The 26998-nt window shown below is 37.1% G+C and overlaps 1 protein-coding gene across 3 annotated transcripts in view; it reads left to right on the top strand.

The window, feature by feature from the left end:
* The first annotated feature begins 3621 nt into the window (after positions 1-3621).
* LOC145688124 (uncharacterized) overlaps positions 3622-26998 on the top strand; it is a 59235-nt gene continuing 35858 nt past the window's right edge. The window contains exons 1-2 of one of the 3 annotated variants that reach the window (XM_081761892.1): positions 3622-3782; positions 14219-14351. The gene's annotated coding sequence lies outside the window, so the exon portion shown is untranslated. The other 2 variants (XM_081761893.1, XM_081761894.1) reach the window with 2 other exon arrangements.

The following is a 26998-nucleotide window of genomic DNA, read 5'->3' on the forward strand; positions in this document are numbered from 1 at the left end:
ATTAATTGTACTAATTGAGGACTTTTCTGGAAGAAAGACCCAAGTTCAATTATGACTCAATTGCACTTTGGTCATTTTTCCTTAAATTAGCAACTTGTTTATGCGATAACAAATGCTGGTTAATGATAAAGCCAAAATGGTTATACCGTTGGATTTATGGTAAAATTTGCTATTAATAAGGTGTCAATGTTATGCGTTTTGTTTAAAACTTTTGTCTGATTCAAAATGACGGATTTGAACATGGCCGCCATCAAGGCAACTCTTACCATAGACCTAATATTTATCCACCTGCTTTTTATTTAATTATTATCATTAACACAAAATTTACAAGGTGGGGTAAAGGACTAATACATATGCTGCAACAATATTTAATTTCCCTGTAACTTTTTACCAATTGCGCGTAAATCAAAATTAACGTCACCATTGCTCTTCTGATTAAATTTGCGCCTTAAATCATGTATCACATGACCCTATTCCTATTTTAAAAACTTAACCTTAATTCAAAATGGCGGATTTCAAGATGGCCGCTGTCAGATATACCCTTACTATATGACTTCCCTCTAGTCCTAATATGTACCCATATATTTGTTATTCACCTTTTGTCGTTACAAGAGGTCTTACAGAGCTTTTACTTCCAACTGTATGAAGACTATTCTGTACTTCCATGTGATGTTCTGGTAGCTGTATCTCCTAAACCCCTGGAGCTTCGCACCTACAACTTCACTGAAATACTGACCACAGTTAGCACTACTTTCTCATATGTGTCTCAGTCAGCAACTCGATTCACCCAAACGTAAGGTTTACTTGTCAGTCACAGTTTGCCAGCGCCAGCAGATTAGGGTCTAACAAGGACAAAGCAGACTTTCGTAAATAAACTTCGGAGCCACTTTGCAAGCTGATAGTGCACATTTAAAGTGTTCATATTACAAATTGGGAGAGCGCAATAGGATAATATAGCAGAGAAAAAGTGTTTTAAAGTGTTCGACTCGCCGTATATGTCGTACGTCGCACAAATTTGCAAGGTAACGTCGTGGCAGAATCAGTAGGATCTGTGTCTTACGTGCAAATTGTCCCGGGTTCGATTGCTGCTGGAGTTAACATTTTTTTGTGTTTTTTGCTTCAACCAATGAAGTAACCACTCGTAGCTACAAGTAAAATTTTAATTCACCAAGTTTATAATGACTTAAAACAATAAAAATATTCAAATCAGTTGTAAAATCTTTCAATGTTCCATGTTAACTAGCAACGAAATGTAATTTATTTCGTAAATATGTTGATATCACGAGTTATATTATGATTACCACAGTCGTTGTGTAAAAAACGTTCTTGACGGTTCGTGTCTACATTTGTGGACAGTGTGTGCATTACAAGCAGTGGCGCAAATGGCATGAGGGATGAGGGGGCATGTCTCCTCCAATCTTGGAACTGAGGGACTGTTCCCCAAATAATCCGATTCGAGATGTGTTTTTCGAGGAGAAATATCATGATTTGTGTCCGATTGCCACAAACGAAAATGAGATGAAATTGATATTCCCCCAGAATTAGCCTCAAATCTGTCCGCCTCCCAATCTTGAAGACAATTCTGGTGCCCCGATTCTCCACACTATTGTTTTCTAACTTCATAAATATTTTGAACATCGCTTTAAAAAAAAATATGGGAACGATCTTACCTGCCCTCCCTCCCCAGTGTTGGAGACAGATTATGCCGCTTATTACAAGGGGAATAAGGGGGAAATCTCCTTTGATTATAGTAATATCCAGTATTACGCAAGGGGATTTCCTTCTCATCCCCCTTGTAATTCTTACACTGTCAACAGATGTAGACACGAAGCGTTAAGAACATTTTTACACAACGAATGTGGTAACCATAATATAACACGTGATATCAATATATTTACGAAATAGATTACATTTCGTTACTAGTCAACATGGAACATTGAAAGATTTTACAACTGATTTGAATATTTCTATTGCTTTAATTCATTACAAAACATATGGCGAGTTAACATTTTACTTGTAGCTAGAAATGGCTACTTTATTAGTTGAAGCAAAAAACAAAGTTGACTCCAGCAGGAATCAAACCCGGGACCCTTTTCACGCGAGTCACAGATCCCACTAATACTGCGACGCCGTCACTTGATAAATTTGCGCAACGTACGACATATGCGGAGAGTGGAAACCTTTAAGACGCTTGTTTCCTGGTATATTAGATCATTGCGCTCTCTCAGTTTGTGATATGGACACTTTAAATGTGCACTATCACCTTGCAAATTATGGCTCCGAAGTTCATTTACCAAAGTCTGGTTTCTCCTTGTAAGTAATTGACATATACCATCCTCCTCTGTTTTACCAGAATTGTTGTTAAATATAATAAAAATAAGAAATAAATATACAGTCAATATCTTCTCGTAAAACAATTAAAATATAAAGTACTATGTTGCAAAACCCAGCAATGAGAGGGTATACTCCCAGTCTCTGAGTAGAATCGACTTTTCAGTTTTATCTTAGTCGGTTACAAAATGTGCATTCGCATAGATTTTTAGCACTTAGTACCTCAAGGCGAGTATAAGGCAGAAATTACTCTAAAGGCTGGAAGAACCTTTCAATGTTAACGAAGATGACGCCCGGCCCCCGAAGTTACTGATCTTATACACTCTTATTACCGTTCACTTAACGTTTAAGAAATAACCTATAAACGGATTTTAAAAATAACTATTTCTTAGAAGTATGAATAATTTCAGATTACTTTTGTTACTTTTTTTTCATTTATTGCAGGATAGAACAATTTGTAACATATAATTTTAAATATTTGGTGGGACCAAGCCAAGGTTTGGGGAGGCCGCCGCCCCCCTTAGCTACGTTACTGCGGTGGTGATGAGAAATGAATGAAGTGGTGGAGTAAAGAAAGTGGGAGGAAACGGGAGAAGGAGCTCCCGCGTGACTAAGCGGTTAGTGTATGCACCTATGACGTGGGAGACCCGGGTTCGATTCCCGGCCGGAGCTCATGTGGTTCGGAGTCCACGTTAATCAGTAGGTCTACGCCTCGCTGCTAAACGGGACGTTAAACTAAAAATCAACTCAATGAAACGGGAGAACCCAGAGAAAACCCATGCACACGATGTTTTCCACCACAAAGCTCACTTGGCTCGAGTGGGATTGAACCAGGGACCCCCATGCACCAGAAGTGAACGTTGTACCACTGATCCACTACGACCCCCATGCTAGAAAGTACCGTAGTACCACTGCGGAATACCTTGTGCTGCAACGAGAGTCTTATTACATACCAGACTTTACAAAAAATTAAGGAGCGTAACACAATGCATATGATGCAAAAAAAAAAATAAAAATAAATAAATAAATAAATAAATAAATAAAAATCGTAACTACTATGCCTATTATTGCAAATTAATACACACATTTGCATTGCATTGACGCAAATCGTTCCATAAACTGACCCCCGCATTGTAGCTGGAAGACACTTTGTAAAGTTGACCTCACAAATGTTAGTAATTGGTAATTATCAATCGAAAATTATCCAGAACTATAGCAATTAGCATGTCTGTTGGTTAATCAACTTGTGAAAATCGATAAATTTAGATATAGAATGACAATTGCAAATTTGTAACGTGAGACTACAATAGCATTAAAGAAGAGAGAGAGAGAGTGAGAGAGAGAGAGACTATTTCTTCTATAACATCTTTGTGCCGATGAGAACAAATGAGAAGTGAAATTCGAAGTTGTTTTGTTCTGTTTCTTCAAGAGTTGGAGTACAACTACAAAGAGTGAGTTTTTACTTTTTTTTTGTTATCAACAGGTATCAGCTTTAAGCATCATGACTGATAAGGTTTATGATTAGTTGGAATGAAATTGCTCTCTACAAGTATGTAGAATTTTAAGGATACGTATGTCAATGTAATTTGTAAGTTCTGAAGTACAATCGATATGATGTAAATATATTTCAAGATTTTGTCCCATGGATGTGATATAAATAATTGGTATTGATTGTATCTCTTCTAAAAGAGATTAAAAAGGAAACGTGACATCTATGATAAACATCTTGAATGCATGAGGAAAAACAATCTCTTCATACGTTAAATTAACCATGTGTAGTTAAGAGAGATCGTGTATAGTAATTACACAGCTTGCATCTTCTTAATCTATACCATCTTAAGAGTTGTAATAATTCTAAGGCTTCATTCTAAATATTAATGCAGCAGAATAACAAGCAATAAGACAAACTGAAAACTGCTGCCCTTCATAAGATTGGCCAAGAGAATATCATCATGGAAAGTATATATTTTGTTAGACGTACGTAAATATATTTTAATTGGCATCTTTCAAATAGACATTCTAATACGTTCAGTTTAAAATAATAATAATCAATAGTTCGAAATTCTGAGACGACTATACCAGATTAATTTGATACAATTTTTGCTTTTAATTTTATGATTTGGGAGTATTGCTCCATATTTCATATAGCCTTATTGCTGAAAGGGACGCTAAACTGAAAAGCAAATCAAGTCAAATTGTTGGGAGTGTTGCTGATTGCTCATAGATTGTTAACGTTTAAGAACATGTTCACCAAAATTTAGAAAACTTACAGGAGAAGTGGGTTATAACACAAGGAAAGATGGATCTAGTTCATTAGTTTGTATTTTCAGAGCGGATTGTTATGAATGTAGTTGAATGATAGTGTGTTACGTGGTTACTTTTAAATTGTTAAACAAAGTCAAATATTTATTATAATAGTATTGTTATTCTCATTTGATCTGTGGGGGTTTAGAGTGGCTTGCCTCCCTTATTTAATCCTGCAATTTTGTGGGAGTTTTGTTGTTCAGTGAATACACACTTCGTGAGAGTAAATTTTTACTACTGTTTTTCGTTAACTTGTGGATGTTAAAAGAAATTCAATTTAAATATTAGTGCGGGTTAATTCTGCATTTGGGGGGGTTGGGGGAGGAACTAGATAAAAGAAAAAGGATATTTATGGGAGAAACGAGTTATTATTACGGAAGAGTAATTAATTTTTGAGTAATCTGTGAAGTGAACAATGGAAATGCAATATGTAATAGAGAAACACGAAATATTGCCGGGGGAAGGTCTAAACTAGGTACAAAACAGAAACCATTCCTAACCTATACAAACCATGAGGGTAAGTATTAATTTAAAATTCCTGTGAAACACATAACTTAACGTAAACTTAACTAGGGTTAACTTTGCAATGTCCACTCCAGCTGGTATATTCAGTCAGAAACGAGAAGTTACACTATTAATTTTATGAAAATGGATCAAAAGTTCCCTAACCTTAAAGCTATCCCGTTCCTACCCTTACTCTACTTATCTCTATCTTACTGTAATACACACTTTTAAAGCGGCCCTACTTATCGATGCGCAGGTGGAGCGTGTATTGTAAAGTTCGTTAGTCATATATTCCGCTAACCTAAACTCTACCAGCTTTCCAACACGACATAAATGATTTTATGACTGGGTTAGTTTAGGCTACGTTAGGTCGTGTTTGGTTTCGTTTCGTTTCGTTCATTTTTCTTAGTACATTGGTTTGGCGTGGCAGGGCTTATCGAAACTTAACCTAAGGCTAGTTTTGTGTTTATTCATTGACTTGTGTTATTTTCGTGATTTCAAAAAAAAGAACATTGGCCTATGTTTAGCAGAAGGGGTCCAGCTCTTTTGTCTAAAAAATTTTACTATTTTGGTAATTTCTGTTCACTTTCGGTTAGTTTAGGGTAGAGTTGGTTAGTTTAAGTTAGGTTAGGCTAGTTTAGGTTACGTTAGGTTAGTTTAGTTTATGTTATATTAGTGTAGGAGTCCCGCATAATTTTCCAAAAAAATGATAGAATTTCGCTTATTTCTACTAATATTAGGTTAGTTCAGGTTAGCTTACGTTATGTTACGTGTAAGTACTTGCATCACTCATTTCTCCTGTAAATTTTGTGTTTTTTACGTGCTTTTGGACCCCTTGTACTAAACTTACCCCAGAACATTTTTATTCCAAGTTAACACGTAGCTTACTTCAAGATAATGTCTTGTCTTTGTTGAAAGTGAGTTGGTAGTGTTAGCACACTTTTGTCATGGTTCATAGTTTTAAGTATTGTGATTGGTTGATGTTGTAATGTGGTACGATATACATGACGTGTTGTCCGCGTGGTGTTTCTTGTAGTGCTTGTCCAAGATGGAGTTTGATATTGAGATTAATTTTTCAGTGTATGTATATTTTATTCGTAATGTGCATGGGTTGCAATTAGTTATTTGAATATTGAAATAGTGGCATTTTAATTGTAGTTTTAGAAGGAGATCGATGAAAATAAGAGGAGGAAGGATTATATCGTTGCCGTGTTACAACTTCTTGCATTTCGCTATTTGGAAATAGTTTGTTTCATTTTTTATTATTTCGTTACTTTCTGCTTTTAATTTTTTTTTTTTTTTTTATTTTAGCAAGATATCAACTAACGAACTTTATTCGGCAACATTATTACTGAATCATGAAATTCGTGCATATGGCATACGGTATAAAGTAAATAAGGGTATTGCGGTTCGTTATTTATAACTATGGTGAGTATAAATACAGTTTGGACGTATGGCATAAAAATTATAATGCATAGTAACACGAACCAACTTGTGCTAGGTGACCACTAAGAAACACGAATGCTATCTAACCGAGTCAGGGCATTAGCGTAGCAGGGGTCTGAGCGTTATGCGAGGGTATGCGTCCGTAGGGAGCAGGCGCGTCAGCGATGGGTATACACATAAACGAGATCGTTTACAACGACTCACTGTAAGTCACAGTACCGGCTTTGGAGCCATCGATGAATTTGGTGGAGACACTAAATGCCATCCAGTAAATAACAGTAAAGAATTTGAGAAGACAAAATTAAACGCCAAGAATCGACCATTACAGAAACATTGTGCAGTGCGATCAATGTATTTACAACTTACTGTTCGGAAGTGTTGTTTATCTTCGAGTGTGCAAAGTGTGAACCATACTGAAAAATGAAGTGAAATGTGATAAGTGTGATCAATACATGGCAGTAAAGAAGAAGAGAGAATTGATGGATTCTAGTTTCGGAGGTTCCCTCAAGTTTTGCGGACAAATTTAAGAAGGAAAAAGGTAATAAAAGTCGTCACTGTACGATGACTACTTACAGAGAAAAGTGAAGTTTAATTTTGGACTATATGATGTGCGCAGTGTAGCCATATTAGTTGAACTGACAATAGAGCATAATGTATCATTATTTCAAACCCACTGTCTTAATACCCAACCAAGAGAGTATGTGATGCAATAGGAGAGAGGAGTGCCGAGTGCTTCAGAGCGTATCGCCCCTGTGGGGTCGGTTCTGTCCTATTTACGAGGACGTAAATTCGTAAACTCTACAGAAAAAAAATATGTGAATTGATTTCATAATAGGATTGCATAAGTAATCCAAATATATGGGGATTCTACCTCTTATATAAGAAAATAGAAATATGAAATGCAATGTGTGCTCCATACCACGTAGTATTCCATAAGAAAAGACATCATGAAGTGAAGTGTTGTGTGAAAGCAGTGTACAAAGTGATCATGGAAGTGTCGAAAAGCTGAACCACGAAATGTGTGTGTGTTTTTATGACACACGAAATGTTTCTCGATTGTCCTTGGTTATATGTATGCGAATGCTTTTCTTAAATTTTGCTTGATTTACTTATCCAGACTTCCAGAGACACTGAATGCTAGCTGTAGGGATGGTCTGGAAACAAACACAGCATTCAGGAAACAGACGATTTCGAAGGTCGTTTGAAGGTCTTTAGAAGCAGTTTCCACAAAAAGTTTTCAAACAAATGCTTCCTATTTTCACGTGGAATCCGAAACCATGATGATAACTTCCATGTTGCATCAGAAAAATTAACTTCCTGAAAGAAAGAAGAAGAAGAAAACGAAGCTGCTAAATAGCACACTTCGATTGAGCATAGCCAAATACATTAAATACCGTTCGAAAAATGTTGCATATTTTGCTAATTCAGATTTCTAGAGGGGTGTACAGTAGGGTGCATCGAATTTCCACTTTTTTTGAAATCAGCTTACCCTTAGTGATTTTTTTTTTGCAAAATCGCCTCCATATAACGAGTAAAAAATTGCAAGTCGATTGGTCAATATCTTTAGGTGCCACCAACGGCCAAAAGTTTTGAAATTTTGTTAAAAAATAAATGTTATTTTAAAAAATGTAAAATATCTAGTTTTATGAAATATGGTTATCCTATGTGGTTTTGTTTCTGTAAAAGGTCAATATTTTACGTGAAAAAAATTTCAGCTTGATGGGTCAAGTCATTCAGTTGCCACCTGTGGCTTAAAATATGGACAAATGTGTCCCTACTTTTTCATTTTTTAAAAATTAAGTAGCGTTGTTTGTGATTCATCTGGATCGTTAATTAGATAAGAAAGATTTTGTTTTACATCTGCAGCTATTTGCTTATTTCCAAACGTTAATGATGGAAATGACCCAGAACTCACCATGAGGAGGTGGCTGTAGTTCGAGTTCCGCCCACCCGTATATACTAATGTTGCATATGGTAGTGCAAGTCATATTGTTACTCTTTTACCTCAAACTGTTTTTCTTTTCTTTTTTGTATTACATTCTGGTATGTTTTTTCTTGATTGTAGTGTTGATAGGACAAATCTATGTCGTGCTTCTTGCCCACATACCGTTGATGCCGCTTCTGTCCCCAACTTCACCATTCTTTCTACCGCGCGAGTGTGACAGGGTAAGAATGTAATATATTCATTAGCCATTGGAGCCGTCTTTACATTTTCTCTTAGCTTCTGCAGGCTCAAGTGTTTTGTCAGTGGTGGCTCTGTCAGCGTCATGTTGACCAATTAATCATCATACACACGAATGAGCTCCCATTTCGACATTTGATTGAATTTATAGACGGCAAGTCTACCTTACCAAATACATTTAAAGGACCAATAGGATCAGCACTTCCAATCTGCGAAGAGTTGTCACTCCAGATTTTTCAGCCCGTTCCAGTAGACTGGGATCTCAACTTCACTGAGGATTCATTAAACACGGATCAAAAATATGTGCTGAATATCTGCCAAGCGGTTTCTTCAGGAGAATGGCCCATTGAGTTAGCTCACATGAAGCCTGGTAAAATCCATCAAGCCAGATGGATAATTACAGCAAATAGAGTCTTACGTTTGTGCGTAGGAACAAAAGAACCCACGAATGAACTTAAAACCATCATGATGGTCTACGCGCCACTCTAGTGTGCTGTGATCCGTAATACATCGTGTGCAGAAGAAGCTCGTCATTTGTGGCAACTCATCACGACTTCTCGCCACATGGAAGCGAAATACAGGAAAATAATTGATCCAGTGTCCGTAGAAATGCGTGGTACGGTCATCCTGAAAACCTACTTCTATCAATGTTGACTGACCAAGATGCTAACGTACGAGAGCTCGGCTGGAGGCGAATCCTAAAAGCAAGACAAACGACCCAATCTGGTGATCGCGTACCGGTACGAGAATTCGTCATCCCTGAAATCAACTTAGAAGCGACAAACTATGTTGATATGATTAATTGGTCAACATGACGCTGATAGAGCCACCACTGACAAAACACTTGAGCCTGCAGAAGCTAAGAGAAAATGTAAAGACGGCTCCAATGGCTAATGAATATATTACATCCTTACCCTGTCACACTCGCGCGGTAGAAAGAATGGTGAAGTTGGGGACAGAAGCGGCATCAACGGTATGTGGGCAAGAAGCACGACATAGATTTGTCCTATCAACACTACAATCAAGAAAAAAACATACCAGAATGTAATATAAAAAAGAAGAGAAAAACAGTTTGAGGTAAAAGAGTAACAATGACTTGCACTACCATATGCAACATTAGTGTATACGGGTGGGCGGAACTCGAAGTACAGCCACCTCCTCATGGTGAGTTCTGGGTCATTTCCATCATTAACGTTTGGAAATAAGCAAATAGCTGCAGATGTAAAACAAAATCTTTCTTATCTAATTAACGATCCAGATGAATCACAAACAATGCTACTTAATTTTAAAAAAATGAAAAAGTAGGGACACATTTGTCCATATTTTAAGCCACAGGTGGCACCTGAATGACTTCACTCACCAAGCTGAAATTTTTTTCACGTAAAATATTGACCTTTTACAGAAACGAAACCACATAGGATAACCATATTTCATAAAACTAGATATTTTACATTTTTTAAAATAACATTTATTTTTTAACAAAATTTCAAAACTTTTGGCCGTTGGTGGCACCTAAAGATATTGACCAATCGACTTGCAATTTTTTACACGTTATATGGAGGCGATTTTGCAAAAAAATATCACTAAGGGTAAGCTGATTTCAAAAAAAGTGGAAATTCGATGCACCCTAGTGTACAGGTGGTCTGAAAAAAATATCGCATTCAGGAAACAGCTAATTTCCAGATATAGATTCGTGCGTATATGAAGTTGTAGGTGATTGTAATCTAACATACTGACCCATGTTAATTGGACATTGTGTTCTGCTGAGTGAAGATCACATTCGAAGGGCGAGCTTTGTATCAATTGTATTCCTACTGAGAACCAAACCCTGATCCTTTAGATGTAATAATGAACAATGTCAGCCTTAATAATTTAGCGGTCAGGTCTAGACTTTGAGTTCTGATTTTAAAATGTCAATTTTGTGGAAACAGATCGTGTACTGTACTTACTCGAAAGGGACCCGGTGTCTCAGTGGTAGAGAGCTTACCTCTGGTGCATGGGGTCCTTGGCTCTATCCCCATCCAAGTAGGTTTGTGATGGACAACATCGTGTCCATGGGTTTTCTCGGAGTGATTCCGTTTCCTCCTACTTTTTCATTCCACCAATTCTTTCATCCTAAGTTCTTGCCTTAATCATCCGTCTCCCTTAGCTTTAGGGACATAATCGAGGGACGTTAGACTGAAGTATTTAATTTATTTTTATTATTATTTTGTTTTTTGTTTTTACTCGAATCTAAGCGTTCTCTTTTTTCCGAAGTGTAGGCTAAAAGGGGTGCTTATAATCGCTTAATACTTTTTGGAGAAAATTCATATCAAACAAAATTGATGACAGAGAGGAAGAAGGGGAAATTAGAAGTGGGACGTAACGCCTTTGTTAAATCGTAAAGTACTGCTATGGTTTGACTTTTATATGTCAATATATGGAAGGAAAATGAAAACAATATCAATGATTCGAGAATTTTGACAATTTAAACTTGTATTGTCAGTCTTTAATTTTTCAGTTCATAACTGTGCATGTAAGTTGATTTTTTTACAGACTGGGTATATGTCAGGGTTGGCAAAAACCATGGTTTTTATTAAAAAAACCAAATAAACCGGTTTTTTTGGTTTAAACCAGGTTTTTTTGGTTTAAACCAGGTTTTTATGGTTTAAATAATTTGCTCTATATATTCATACCATATATGGACAGAAATAAGTTTGTTTCGCCTTGATGTTATTATGCGACAACCGAGTTATGCTGGAAGTAGTCACATAAGCTTAAAGCGGAATAAAAACCGCTTCTCGAGTTACATCCGAGAGAAATTGTCCTCCATTTGAACTCGGAACCAGGACTAATTGGCCACAAATGCGATACGTCTGCCGACTCACTCACGAAGGAATCCTGATAAAAATCGTTGTACTGATCTTTACATGCTTCTTAATATAACTGTCAAGAGTCATTTCAGAAGGACAAAAAGATAAACAGTTGCACAAGTGAAACCATTACACAGAATTACATATGAACAATTTCAAAGTACTACGGAGTACAGAAGAACTAATTTAGTTCAAGTTAGTTAACAACGACTTTTGTTGGTCCAAATTAAAGAAATACACCGACTTAATCTGCATATCAATAAGAAAAGTGAATAAAGATACGAATTATTTGAGTCCACTTTGGCTCAGACTCATTTATACATAAATAGATACCAAAGATACTTATTTCACTAAAGGCCTCTCGTGAGGTCTGTATGACCCTTCCCCCCCCCCCCCACACACAAAAAGTACGGCATTTTCGATGTATTTTATCAATAGTAAACATTGAAACGAAACAATATTTAGAATTTTTCTTCGATTGCAATTACATAACAATAATAACTACAAAAAAAATCACAAAATAAACATTTATAAACTTATAAAAAAAAAAGTTGCTTTTGTAGTATAATCTTTTTGAGTAATGAATGGAGAATTTAGGTCTGAATATAATACGAATAATATACGGGAGTGAAACGTGATAACCCACAAATGTGTGTTCATCAAGATTTTACAAACACTTACACTTTTACGAACATTTTTTGTTTTTTGGTTTAAACCAGTTGGTTTTTTTGAAAAAACCAGCTGGTTTAAACCTTGGTTTAAACCATGGTTTAAACCACCTTGGTTTAAACCAGCCAACCCTGGTATATGTACTACCAGTAGCTGAAAGACACGTCTAACAAGCTACTGGTTAAGCAGACAATGTTGAGCAGTTTAGTAGTTGTATGCATTTTCTTTTATGATTTTGTAGATGTGCGACTTGTATCCTCATAAACAGACTCTTAAAACCGATACAGATTTTCAGGATGAACTTATATTTGAGTAAATATTATATTTTTCAGCTTACTCTATTTCTTCCTACTTTATTATTTCATCTATTATTTAGTATTAATAATTGACATTTCTAATGTCCTTTGGCCTTGATACATAATTGTAGATAGTTAAGTTTATTATTATGGCTGTTTTTGTTACAAGAACTCCTATAATTGAAATAATTGATCATGAAGCTTATGTATACTCCAAGTTTTCTTGTCCTGAATATTTTGTTTTTGGTTTGGAATAAATGTATATATATATATACAGTGTGGTGGAAACGCATTTAAGAAAACCCATACAAGTTCGCAAATGTGGCTCAAATTTGATACAGATACTGATCTATCAACTTGGCACTCCTGGAACTTCCCGAACATGTACAGGATATTCAGAAATATAGTACTCAGGTTAACGGCACGTTTAACTACTTCGATTAGCCACACAAGCCGCTTTTAGGGCAGGTATCCGATCATACATATGTTAGATGTCTGCCAGAGTACGTTATTCCACGGTCGCTGTAGACCTTGATTGCGTGATTTTTGGTTGTTCTCTGAGCCCAACAGGCGCTAAGGCTTAATTCTACACCTGTTCGATAGACAGGCCCAAGGTATACCGAGTAGAGCACAGTAGGTTGCCCTGACGGTATGCTGACATGCGTTATCCTGCTAAAAGATGAGGTACCACAATCCTGCAGTGTGTAGGAGCAGGACTAAGGATACCACGAATGTACGACGAAGTAGTTATACTCCCCAGAGTAAAGACGAGGAGTCAAATATGTAAGATATTCCTCCCATACGAATGCCAGATGTGAGTCCTGTGTAGCAAGTATGAACATATGCTGAACGACTTGCTTAGCTGAACATTTAAGAACGCGTACACTGCCATCGATGGAGTCTGTCCCGATCACCGAAGACACACTCGACGATTAGCAAACGTCAGGGGTAACCATGCGAGAAAAACGCGGGAACGTGAATCTCCTTTAAACATAGGATTGCTTTGTGTACGTGTTCTCACATAGGCGATCCTTATGTTCAGGTTGTTCCCAATGCGTCACGGGGATATTCATGCTGTGAGAACTTTTTGCATTTTATTTTGTATACCAACGATGGACCGCTGACAAGTCATGATCGATACAAGCGACAATTTTTCGAACGACCACCCGATATTTAGCAGTTTTACTACATGGCCACGCTCTAAGTCGATTGCATAATAGGTGTTTACTGGAATAATCTTGGCGTTACAGACAAAGACTGCTGCTGAACTTATCGTGGTGTCAGATGACCTTCAATCTACATGACCTGAACAGTCACCACGGTCAGTCTGTCTTCTACAGACTCTGTAGTGCGAACTTCGTTTGGATCGGACGATGGGTAGTAGTGTTCTTAAAAACGTTTCCGCCAGGGTACTTTGAACATTATATTCTTACCTCTTGTGCTGGTTGAATTCTGAAATTGATTTACATGTGTTAGTATTTGATATAATTTTGTTCATGAACAAACACAGGAGGAATTCTGACTAGTGCTCATACGTAACTCATTATAGACAGTATTTAATATATATATATATATAATTTTTATTTTTCGTGTAGAATTAATTGCTTATAGCCTTTGCATTACTCTTTTCGTAGATTCAGTAAGGAATAATGATCACAATTAACAGTATATTGACAAAATTACTTCATGTTCAGAGTTGGTGCTATCAATAATAGTGTGGACTCCTAAGCTACCATTTTGAGGAGCCGAAGTTTTTAATTAAGTTTGGTAAGTTAATAATTAATTTTGGTAAGATACAGCTAAAGTTTTTAGGGATTAGTATGCTATAGTCAATTGCTTAGATAAGGTTCTTGATGTCCGTGAAACATTACAAATTGCTGTATTTTCACAGAGACATAAATATGTTGTTCAATTATCATAAAATGGAAGGTGCAGTCAGTGAATTAGGTTTTCACATCTTATGTGCAATGTGTCAGCGTCTGTCACATGGCACAGTTCATCATACGGTCCGGTTCAGTCCATTCGAAACTCAGATAAGGAGTGAAAGTGATGATGGCAGTTGTAATGCTGAATGACAGATCCTGGAGACATGCGGTAGGGTTGGTAGTATCCTTCGTCTTTCACATAATCCCATAAGAAGCTATGAGTGTCAGGTGGGGTGACCTTTATATGTGTGTGCCTGGCCATATTCCGAGACAGCCAATTCAACTATGCGGCAGTTCCTTATTTAGGTGGGCATGAACATCACTGTGGAAATGTTATGGGCGCACCGCTTAACTATACGCAATGAGGTCCCAGTTTTTTTTTTATCCGTTCAGGCGGAAACTTAATTGTAATATATTCGAGAAGGAAGTTTCAGTATCTGTCATATCAATGCAAAAACAGAGGTTATCCGCCTTTCTGTAGAACTGGCGCAAATCATTGATTTTTAGTGAGCCTCAAGCATGTTCAATTGTAGCATGGAGATTTCGATGTAAGTTTCTTCGAATTTTAAATAATCAGCAGAAATGTTTGAATTAGTCTACTGTATTTCTGATATACCTAATGTACTTTTTCTTAACTTCTAGAGTATTAACTAGAATGAGAAAGATGTGCCAAAACTCATGACCTGAATCCGTAATAAAGGTAGTGAAAATGTCTTGCTTTTTATTGATTACTCTTTATTTCCGTTTCTTAATAGGGTTAAGATTTTTTCTTTATTGTGCTATTGACTATACAATACATTTTTGCATGTATAATGTACAACATTTTATGTAAAATTACTGCTCTTGTATTTGCTTAAGTCCAAGGAAAATTATGTTTTAATAATAGTCTTTTATAATGTGTTAGAACTTTAACATTTTTTCTTTTTATTACCATAATCAAACTGAATAGTTACACGAACTTTGTAGTTATATTTTATTAAACATTTCAAATTTTGACTGTTAACTTTGTTTTCCATTTTATTTGTATTTGGCAATGTTAACATGTTGAAAATGTCTAAATTTACAAGAGTTCTCTACGATAATAAATATATAAAACAACATTTTTAGAATTTCAGCCCCCGTATTTTAATAAGACTGCATTACATAAATGGTTTTCTACGTTTCCTTGATTATACTGTTCATTAGCTTTAATTTGACACAAAAGTGAAGTTTCTATCTCGAGTCGTTGGGAAGTCATTGAGAGAAAAGTATATTGTAACTGTTTATGGTAATATCCAAGATGGCGGATTTTGCTTGGTCGGATTTTGGTAGACTTTTTTTTATGTTAGCCAGGACGCTTCATAGAGTTATAGAGTTCGATACCACAAAAATCAATTCTGTTGCAATTTGTTCTAGGTTGACCCCTTTTTTGGCGTAAATTGACTGGACTATATTAAAAATGAAGATATAACCAGTGGCCACTGGTTACTATTTGTTAACAAAATGCTCACCATCCTCTTAAGTATTGATCAATACCAATATCATCTCTATATGACTTACGGTTCGCTAAAGATAGCTCCTTAAATCTCCCGAAATTGGAACTTTCTGGCCAATATCTGGGGAACGGTGGCTAGTTGGCTAGTAGCAAAATGTTCACCATCCTCTTAAGTATTGATCAACACTAATATCATCTCTCTATGACTTACCTCTCGAGATATCTCTTCTTAAATCTCCCGAAATCGGAACTTTTTTGGCCAATATCTTGGGAACGGTAACTCATAGAGAGATGATATTGGCGTTGATCAATACCTAAGAGGATGTTGGACATTTTGGTACAAAATAGTGACCGGTGGCCACTGACTAACTGGCCAATGGTCAAATCACACAATTTTGCAGACAGAATTTTAAGATGTTCTTGAGCAAGGAATCAAATCTCTCCTTAGATCTTCGTTGTTTAAGGGTACAGAGGACTAGTACCTACTTGCGTTGCTCTTGTCAATTTACTTAATACAGTATGAAATACGATATACTGTATTTAACTGAAAAAATAGTACCCCATTAATTATACAACCTTTTGTCAAACAAAGTGTTAGAAACAATCAGGAAAACTAACATTGATATACAAATGCTCAGATTATGTCTTTCTCCCCCCACTTTTAATGTCAAATCGCCGCCACTGTATGTATGTAATAGAGACTAGTAAATGCATTGTAACTACCAAAGTGCATTATCACTCTAAATATCAATCACTGACTCTTAGAATTAACTTTACACTATATAAGTATTTGCTGCTTTTTTGTACGTTTTATATGAGCTAGATTAAATTTACAGTATATATATATATATATATATATATATATATATATATATATATATATATATATATATGTATGTATGTATGTATGTTTGTGAGAACCTAATATGAAATTCTGCTTTTTGTCTTTGTATGTCAAATTTTGGCCTTATACATAATATACTCTATTACAATGTTGATGATTTCATTTTTCTGAAAATTCCTTATAAATATATAAGAAATACGTTCAAAAGTATCGGTATCAGTATCGGCCTCTTCAATACTTAAGTATCGGTGAAAAAGTGGTATTGGTATATCCCTACATGCAACCATCAGGGATAAGGAATCGGGTAAGTTCAATACAGTATTGTCCGGTTTCTGCACAGAAGCAGCAGTTTTATCTGTTCTATAGAAAGCCAGAAAACGCCAGTCATACACTCTTTCAGGTTGCCCTTGGTCATATTTGCACTTTTACCAGCATATGAACAAATATTGGGTGGATCGGAACGCTTGCTGGCTGAAAAGTGGCCTCATTCACGTTTGTGGTTGTTCCTCATTCAGGTCACCTTTACGACGGTGTTGCTATATTCCCATAGCGTGGAACGCCTCTTGTTGCAGAGGTCTTAAACTGTATTGGCCACTATTGATTTCAATAGACGGTGTGCGTCAAGAGCCATATGCCACATGATCCCTTTCCCGTATGTTCTTGTTACGATAATTCCAACATGCCAGCTTTACAGATGTCCCCCATGTTTCACATTACGCCTATTCAGTGGAGCTCTGGGGGCCGCGGTGGCTCAGTGGTAGAGCGTTCACCTCTGGTGCTTGAGGTTCCAGGTTCGATCCCAGCGCCTGCCAAGTGAACTTTGTGGTGGACAAACACCGTGTGCGTGGGTTTTCTCGGGGTTCTCCCGTTTCCTCCCACTTTCTTCATTTCATTCATTACTCATCATCACCGTCTTCTTTAGCCTAACCGGCATAATCGCGGGACGTAAAACTCAAAGATTTCGTTTCATTTTCAGTGGAGCTCTATATGCATTCCGTGTATCCAATATTTGACCTCAATCCCTCTACTAGTTTCAAAATTAACATGCCATTTGTAGACATTTTCTACATTCTATCTTCGCACTTTACCCTCATTTATCTCGCGCTCTGTATACGGTCTGTCACTAAACCCTTTCTTTTTCTCTGTTTTTTTTGGTGCTGAATCCAGTGTTAGCAATCATTTAAGCAAATGAATTCACCAAATCAGAATGTTCCCTTGTTAGATCCTTAAGTCCCTAGGAACAGTGCGTACATGGAAATATATTTTCCTTCCATTCTGCCATAGAATAGCATGCGTAGCTTTACAAGAGCAATAGACCATTTGCACGTTTCCGCCAAGTAAATACGTAATTGACATAGAGAATACAATCATAACAGATGACAGAAAGAAATATGTAGATAGATAAAGGTCAAAACCTGGCATACTGGGTGATACGGGATGATTCAAGCCTGTAGGGGCATGGTTACCAAGAAAGTGAGATACGTAGATGACACACTTTCGAAATCCTGGTTTGGTGGTTAGCGTCACAGAGCTGTGTGGAAATCCTTATCTTAGCATGGGTTTGAATCCTGTTTACCAAAGATCATTCTTTTTCTAAAGTAAAGGATCTGCATTTTATTGCAAGGGACATTCATGTAGCATGTATGAAAGTAAGAAAATTATAAATACATCACAGTTACGTGATATAAGAAATTATATTATGTACGTGGGTAGTCCCAGAAGTACCCAACCTGACGTATAGATGGTGGTAGTTATTTTGAAAACAATAGTACGGTCGAAAGCACCAATCTTATAATGCTTCAGTTTGAAGACGCTATGCTTAGTATTTGTTTGGCACCCATCAATAGTGTACGCTCTCAGTGAATTTGTAAACATGGAAAAAATGAATCATTGTTATGTGATGCAATACTTCCATTTGAAAGGTCTCAGTCCAACCAATATCAAAGCTCAGCTAAATTCTAGTCTGGAGGAATCTGCTCCTTCATTTACAACAGTAAAATATTGGGTGGCAGGGTTTAAATGAGGCCGTACAAGCTGCAAAGACAAATATCGCAGTGATCAACCAAATGAGGTGACAACGCCAAATATTGTAAAGAGACGACCGTCTACTGAAAGTGCGCGAGCTAGCAGACATGATAGGCATTTCAAAAAGTACTGTACTTTGCATATAGACAGAAAAATTGGACATGAGAAAGCTGTGCATGAGATGGATGCCGTATTTGCTCATAGTGGAACAAAAATAGCGTCGTGAGGATGTTTCAATTGAGTGTTTGGCGAAGTTTGACAGCAATAAAGCCGAGTTTTTGCGTCTATTCATAACCATTGATGTAACATTGGTCGATCACTTATGAGACGAAGGAACAGTCAAAACAATGGACTGAAAGGGGAGAGTCGGCTCCAAAGAAGGCGAAGACAGTTCCGTTTGCTGACAAGGTCATGTCGTCAGTTTTCTAGGATAATATATGTTGATTATCTTCAAAGAGGATAAACAATGAACTGCGACTATTATGCAAACTTATCGCAGCGTTTGAGTGATGAAATCAAGAAGAAAAAGCCGGAGTGCACCAATTCACACATGCGTTATCGCGATGGCCAAAATCAATGAGTTAGAGTTCGAATAGCTTTCTCACGCACCCTATTCGCCGATTTACTCCTCTCGGGTTATTTTCTCTTTCCAGACTTGAAAAGTGGCTCGATGATAAAAGATTTGCCGACAATAAAGATGTGGAGTCTGCAGTTTTGAGAAGCTTGACGGTTCATACTATAAACAGGGCATAGTTTCTTCCAAATGTTTCATGCTTTCTTTGTTAGGTCGCATACTTTTGGAACTACACCAAATCGTGAATCCTTCTCCTTTTTTCCTTCTTTCGTGATTCCGGGTTCGATTCCCGGTAGGAGAGTACAAAAAAAATAATTTCACAATAGTCTTGTTTCGTTAATCATCCGTTTCTTTTAACCTAAAGGGAATAACTCTGAGGCGTTAAACTAAAAGAACAAAGACCTCTCTCTCTCTCTCATATATATATATATATATATATATATATATATATATTCTTCAAAAGAAAGCAGTTAGTCCTGTAAATGCAGAATTTTAGCTTCAGCAATAGTTCGAACAAGTTCAATTTTTGTAGATACTTTTATTTTGATGTCCTGAGTACATCCTGAAAAGTACATTTAAGTTGAGCTATGGGTTTTTTGGTGAGGGAGAAGGATATTCTAGTTTTTTGCAGTTATCTCGGCAATTATTAATTTATTGAGGAAAATAGTTGAGAAAAATTGTAGTTTATAAAAATTCTACACAAAAAAGGTTCTTAGATTTTTTTAAATTTAATTTTTTTATTTACTTTTTTTATTTTTATTTTATTTATTTATTTATTTATTTATTTATTTTTTTTTTTTTTTTTTTGTAGAATTAAACTTTTCAAAGGTATAGACTGAATTATATCTGAATAGAAATAGCACAAACCACCATATCTTATACGTAGAAATTAATGAATGTTTGCTTGTTTGTCCTGTATACAAGTCCAAGCCGTTTGCTTGGTATAGTTCTAAGTATCTTTATCGAAGAAACCATAGTCTGAAAGAGACTGCAGGCTACTTAAACTTCTTGATCCGTATCCTAATCGAGGCCGAAGGGAGGGGGGGGGGCGGACTCAAAGGGGAATAGGTGGTTTATCTAATAATAATAATAGTTGTTTGTCCGTTATAAAAACCCATACCGTAATATGTCGTTCTATACCTCATGGATAGGACCCACATTTCCTATCCATTGCGTCGTCACCAAAAGATTCTTAATTATGAATTTTTGGATAGAGCAGATTATAAATCTAAGATGATAATGTGCCGCCTCAGGTCAGTGGCTAGTAGTTTTGGAGATATTCACCTTCGGAGTTCATTTTCCCACGCTTTCGGCAGCCTGTAACTCTGAAACAAAGCAATTTCGAGAATTTTTTTTACTTTTTTTATTTTATTTTATTTTTTTATTTTTTTATTTTTTGAGAGTAGAATCGCCTCCCAAGTCCAAAGATGTGTTTTGCAACATCCTGCGTATACAGTAATTATTGTAGTAGCCTGATATTTCCGTATTTTATTCTAAGCAGTGTCGGAGTTGAGTTGATTTTAGTTTAGCATCCCTTTCAGCAGCGAGGCTATATGAGACGAGGACCTACTGATTAACATGGAATCCGAACCACATGAGCTCCCGCCGGGAATCTGAACCCGGGTCTCCCACGCCAAAGGCACGTACGCTAACCACTTAGCCACGAAGGAGCTCCAGGAATGTAGGAATTAGTTGTGAAGAATCGTGTATTTTTGTGATGAGAAACTGAGTGTTAAACTTACAGCCAGTCTATAATGGGAATTTCATAATGATTATAGGAAGATACTACATATACCAGGAAGGATTTCATTTAAATTCTTGTTAGGAAGGCTAGCAAGTACGAGCAGTTCTACTATAAAGAAGACTAATACCATTTTGACTTCAGGACATTCTGTCTGTCCTGTTGCGGATAAATGTAGCGAAGAATTCGAGAGTAAGTTTCTTATGAGAAGACTAGGAAAGTTTGGAAAGTGAACACACTAGTAACATGTAAAGAAATAGTGCTACAGAAAGCTGCTGAGAGAGATGATTGAGAAAGATGATCACAAGTCGTATCTCAAACACTTCGTGTTTAGTAGTAAGACGATAACACGGGATATTCATGGCCAAAATATTATATCGGGCCGTCCAAAATGTATTAAGCCTTTTGCGCACGAGGTGGCGTTAGCGTTCCAAATGTCAGCTTGTATGAGCGGCTCAACCCTAACATTTAAGAACTAAGCTAGTAGTTGTGGAAAAAAGTGTTCTAATTTTTGGAATTACACAGAACGCATTGCGCCGTGAAGGTGAGCAAACTTACCACAAAACTGCTCCACATTTTACGATTTTATCTCGATAAAAGTGCAAATACTGCGCACACCCGTCAAGAAATTTGTATTGTTTAGGGGCAAGATACAGGGGATAGACAAAAAAATCTAAAAACACTTCATACAGGACACGTTAAGTTTAGCCCTCCACTGTACAGCACGTGTTGCGGTTGCCGATCGTTTTTTGTTTTCAATGTCTCATGTGGATTTTTCTCTTCTGTCAGCAGTAACCAGTTCACCTGTGAGTGTCGTGGTGTGAAAGTGGTTCGGTAAAATGGGCGACCTGACAGACTTCCAAAGAGGCATGATCGTTGGTGCCCGTCTGGTTGGAGCTTCAGTGGCAACAGTGGCGAACATTGTGGGGGTATCGAAAGGCACTGTGTCCAATGTCACGAGGGCATACACAATTCATGGGCAAACGACGTCTGCAAAGCACAATAATGGTCGAAAGACAATCTTGTCAGATAGGGACCGGAGGGCATTAAAACGGATTGTAGCAGCTAAAAACAAGACCACTGCAATGAAAATTACGTCTGAACTCAATTCCGGCCTACAGAACCCGGTTTCATCGAAAACAGTGCGACGGAAACTTCATAAAATGAAAATTCATGACAGGGCCGCTATCGCCAAACCCCTGGTTACAGTAGTAAATGCGAAGAGACGTATCCAGTGGTGCAAGGACCACAAGTTGGGGACTCATGAGAAGTGGAAACACGTAATGTGGTCCGATTAATCTACCTTCACCTTGTTTCCAACAGTCGGTCGTGTTTACGTATGGAGAACACCGTCACAGGCCTATGATACAGACTGTCTGCTCCCAACTGTAAAGCATGGAGGTGGTTCTGTTACAGTATGGGCAGTGATATCGTGGTTTTCTGCAGGTCCCATCATAGCCCTGCATGAAATGATGAATGCTAAGGCCGGTACGTGACGTTTGGGCGCGGACGTTTGGGCACTGCACGTTTGGGCGCGAGTTAAATTAAAAAGTCATTATATTAGGCGCTGAGTACTAAGTTTGAATCAAGATATCACAAGGTGTATACTGTAGTGGAAGTCCTTGAATTATACTGGATTTTGTTTTACATACTAGAAATACTGGAATTTCAAAATTCTAAAAAACTGAATTAACAATTAAATTTTGTAAATTAAGTTTCAGCCAAAGTTAAGTGTGCTTTTTATTTGATAACTTTTCAAGCTAAGGTAAGTAGACCAGACTAGATATGATTACCTGCATTACATACATAGTGAGCCTATTCCATTAAAAAGTTAAAGCAGGCCTTCTACTGTAGTTATGCGATAAGTGTAATTGTCAAACACATTTCTAGTGGCTAAACGACCAATATATGTACACTTAATTATTTTTCACTTTGAAATCGTTCTTTTTTTCCTTTAGCTACTTTCTTCAATGCAGATTAAATGCTTACAATGGGACGAAAAAAAGTGTGTTAAGTTTTGATTTTTATATTGGAATGTTAAAAAAGAAGTGATACCCGAAATACGGCATACTGCAGTTTCTAAACTCATGTCTTAGACACCCTGTATTAACATCTTTCCCTCAACTCGATTAGAATTTAGGATTTTTAGATTTCTGGGCTTTCGGCATCTAAGGCCATTAAGCCCGTCACGTTTGAGGGAATACACTATCCGGGGAAAGGAGAGGAAGGAAGCGGCCTGGACCTATAAATTACGTACCACCCCGACATTTGCCTGGTGTGAATGAGGAAACCCCAGGAAAACCTCATTCAGGGTGGCTGGCGTGTGATCAAGAGCGTGTTACAATTTTTCGACAGAATGCAACCACCGGGAATCGAACCCGGGACCGCTCGCACCGAAGCGAAGCATTAGCGACTACGCTACGCGGGGCCACTTGCCTCAACTCGAGTGCGCGGAAATCTTTTATTGGTAGTTCTTTATTGGACTTAAGGAAGGGAAGAGTTTGGCAAACGTAATACGAAAGAAAACAAATTTTAATATTAACAAGTATGTAAATATTATATTTAAAAAAATACAAAAATTAAATCAATATGTTTTAATTAACATTAAGAAAATTATTAACAGTTCGTCTGATTCCTTCATTTCCTAGCTTTCTTATATAATACAAAAATGAGATCATTAGATCAGAAGTACAAGAATGGTAAACAAGCGAAAAATCAATCCATGACGAGGTTAGGCAACAAATGCCACAAATTCATTTAACTATTTAATTTAGATGAATAAATAAAATAGAGATAGAAAATATACAGATAAATGAGGTGAGATAAAGGTAGAAGTGTAGGAAATGTATATATCTTGATTCGCGCTTAGTTTTCAGTGCCTAGCTTACTTTATATGTCGTAAATTGTCATTTTTACTATGTATCTCGCGCCCAAACGTCCGGCGCCTAAACGGCTTTGCGCCCAAACGTCCGGCGCTTAAACGGCAGCGCCGAAACGTCCGCGCCCAAATGGTGGCGCCCAAACGTCCTGTCCCGTGCTAAGGCGTATGAGACCATTTTGGGGGACCAGGTTCTAGCCATGGCCCAAATATTGTTCCCTGATGGTGATGACATCTACCAAGATGATTAGGCACCCTGTCACGCTGCAAAAACGGTGATATCATGGTTTGAGGAGCATGACCAGGAGATATCACACCTCCCCTGGGATCCACAATCACCAGATCTGAACATCATTGAGCTATTGTGGTCTGAGTTAGAAAGGCGTGTTCGGTCTCATTATCCTCCACCAGCATCCCTTAAGGAACTTTAGCATGTTTTGGAGGAACAATGGTACAAAATTCCACTCACCACGATTCAGGAGCTGTATACGTCCATTCCACATCGGATCCAAGCTGTTTTGGACGCAAAAGGAGGCCCCACACCATACTAGGTATGATTTTCAAACTTTTGCAAACGTTTTAGATTTTTTTGTCCAACCCCTGTATATCATCAATAGGAACAGCAAATAGATAGTTCTGAAAATTTCCAAGATGCTCCTCGCAGTAAGCGACCAATCACAGAAAAAGTGGATGATGTTCTAGCAAAAGTCGAGCATGAGCGGCATGTAATCAGCGATGATATCACCAATAATCTGAACACCCATTATCAAACAGTGTTAAATCATTGGAGAAAGCTGACTACGAAAGGAAACTACGTTTAGGTGCCACATGATATGACTCAGAAACATTTACTCGATCGAGATTTCGTCTGGGAATCTCTAAAACGTAAGGAAATCGAGCCGTTTCTGATGCGATTGATCACGAGTGACGGAAAGTGGATAGCCTAAGACAACAATGTGGGATAAAAATCGTGATCGAAGCGAGGAAAAGCTCCATAATCTATGGTAAAGCCCACACTCACGTCTAGTAAAGATATATTTTGCGTTTTTCTGGAATTGGAAGGCATCGAGCATCACGAGCTGCTGTTGCCGGGCAGAACGATAAACTCGAACCTGAACTGTCGACAACTAGTGCAAGTGCATCTAGCAAATCAAAAGAAACGACCGGAACTACTCAATAGAAAGGTTATCTAGTGCGCTGACAATGCCAGTCCGCGTACGTCTTTAAGTCGTCAGAAATTGACTTGGCTGGGAAGTTTTAATGCATTCACCTGGCCCAGCTGGTACCGTCAGACTATCATTTGTTTTGGTCTCTGCAGAACTCCCTGAATGGTGTTGTAGTTTCTAAAAAGGCCTGTGAAAACCATATGTCACAGTTTATATATATATATATATATATATATATATATATATATATATATATATATATATATATATATATATATATATATAGTGAAACCTCTTTAAAGCGGACAGCCGCGGGGAACCAAAAATTGTCCGCTTTAGAGAGGATTCAATATTTTCTTATGTAAATTAGTGAATAAAATAATATTCAAAGTAATATGATATTATCTCAGCTGCTTGTGTTTTACCGATACGAAAATGTTCAGTTGTTTTTCACACATCACAGTTGTCCTTCTTTGAAATTTCAATCACTTCGATTTTTTTTTCTTTTAACGTTAGCGCTTTTTGTGGCATTTCGAAAGCTTACAACTTAATTCAATTTATTGCATATTCGATGGAGAATCACTTAAAAAAAAAAAAAAAAAAAAAAAAAAAAAAAAAAAAAAAAAAAAAAAAAACTTACTACAAATAAAGCCAGTGAGACAATATGCCCACCCGCGGGCAAAAAATACCGAGCTTGCCTTCTGCTTGGTTCGAGATTTCAGTGGGACAGTAAAATTACGTATCATCCCAGACGGCGGGAACTGTCAATCACTTTTGTTTCTAAAACAGGTTGGGTGGGAGCGGAATACAAGAAAAGTACATGAGGGCTTTGTTAAACAGAGACGCTTCATCTGGGTTGCTGAGCAGCCAGTTGAGGAGGCAAAATGTTATCACAACGCTTCCTTAGGGACATATGTATGAATTACTGAAAATGTACTTTTCAACTTGTTTCTAGAGAAAGTGTCCGTAACACGGAGGTAAATAATACCTATAACATACAAGAAAGACTGTTCGTGTCCGTACTAGAGAGGTTGGCCAATATACTTTTTCCTATTACAGTGTTGGGGATTACAAAATATGTCTGTTATGGGAGGTGTCCGCTTTATAGAGGTTAGAGGTTTCACTGTATATATATATATATATATATATATATATATATATATATATATATATATAGGGTGTTTGAAAACAACACAGACAACGTTTGGGAAGTGATTCCTGACATCAAGATGAGACAAAAAGTATAGACCATCTTGGGTGCACAAATGCTTCCTTTCGGAGTTATAGGCTGCCGAAAACATGAAAAAATGAAGTTTAAAGATCCATAATTCCAAAACTATGGGACTTGCCGTAGTCGGGTCAAGACTTCACATAGGAACTAGTATGTGCACTATCCAAAACACATGTTCAGAATCCTAAGGTACTCAGGCAACAATTTTTATGGAGGTAGTTTGGCTACGGGCATATAATTTGAAGTACTCACACACTATCCGAAAAAAAGCATTTCTGCACCCAGGTTGGTCTATACTTTTCGTCTTATATTGGTGTCAAGAATTACCTCCCGAACGTTGTGGGTGTTGTTTTGAAACACCCTGTATATACCAAGAACCGCAGAAGTTCTACAGTAACGGTATTATGATATTACCGGGAAAATGGCAGAAGATCTCGACGAAAATAGTGCACGTGTAATTTTATAATATTTTTAAATCACAATAAATATATTCTTAATTTTGATGTACAAAGGCTAAATACTTTTTAGACAACTTGTAATGTTTGCTCTCTCTGTG

The sequence above is a fragment of the Thermobia domestica genome, chromosome 6 (genome assembly GCF_964235325.1).
Source record: "Thermobia domestica chromosome 6, izTheDome1.hap1.1, whole genome shotgun sequence".
NCBI lineage: Eukaryota > Metazoa > Arthropoda > Insecta > Zygentoma > Lepismatidae > Thermobia > Thermobia domestica.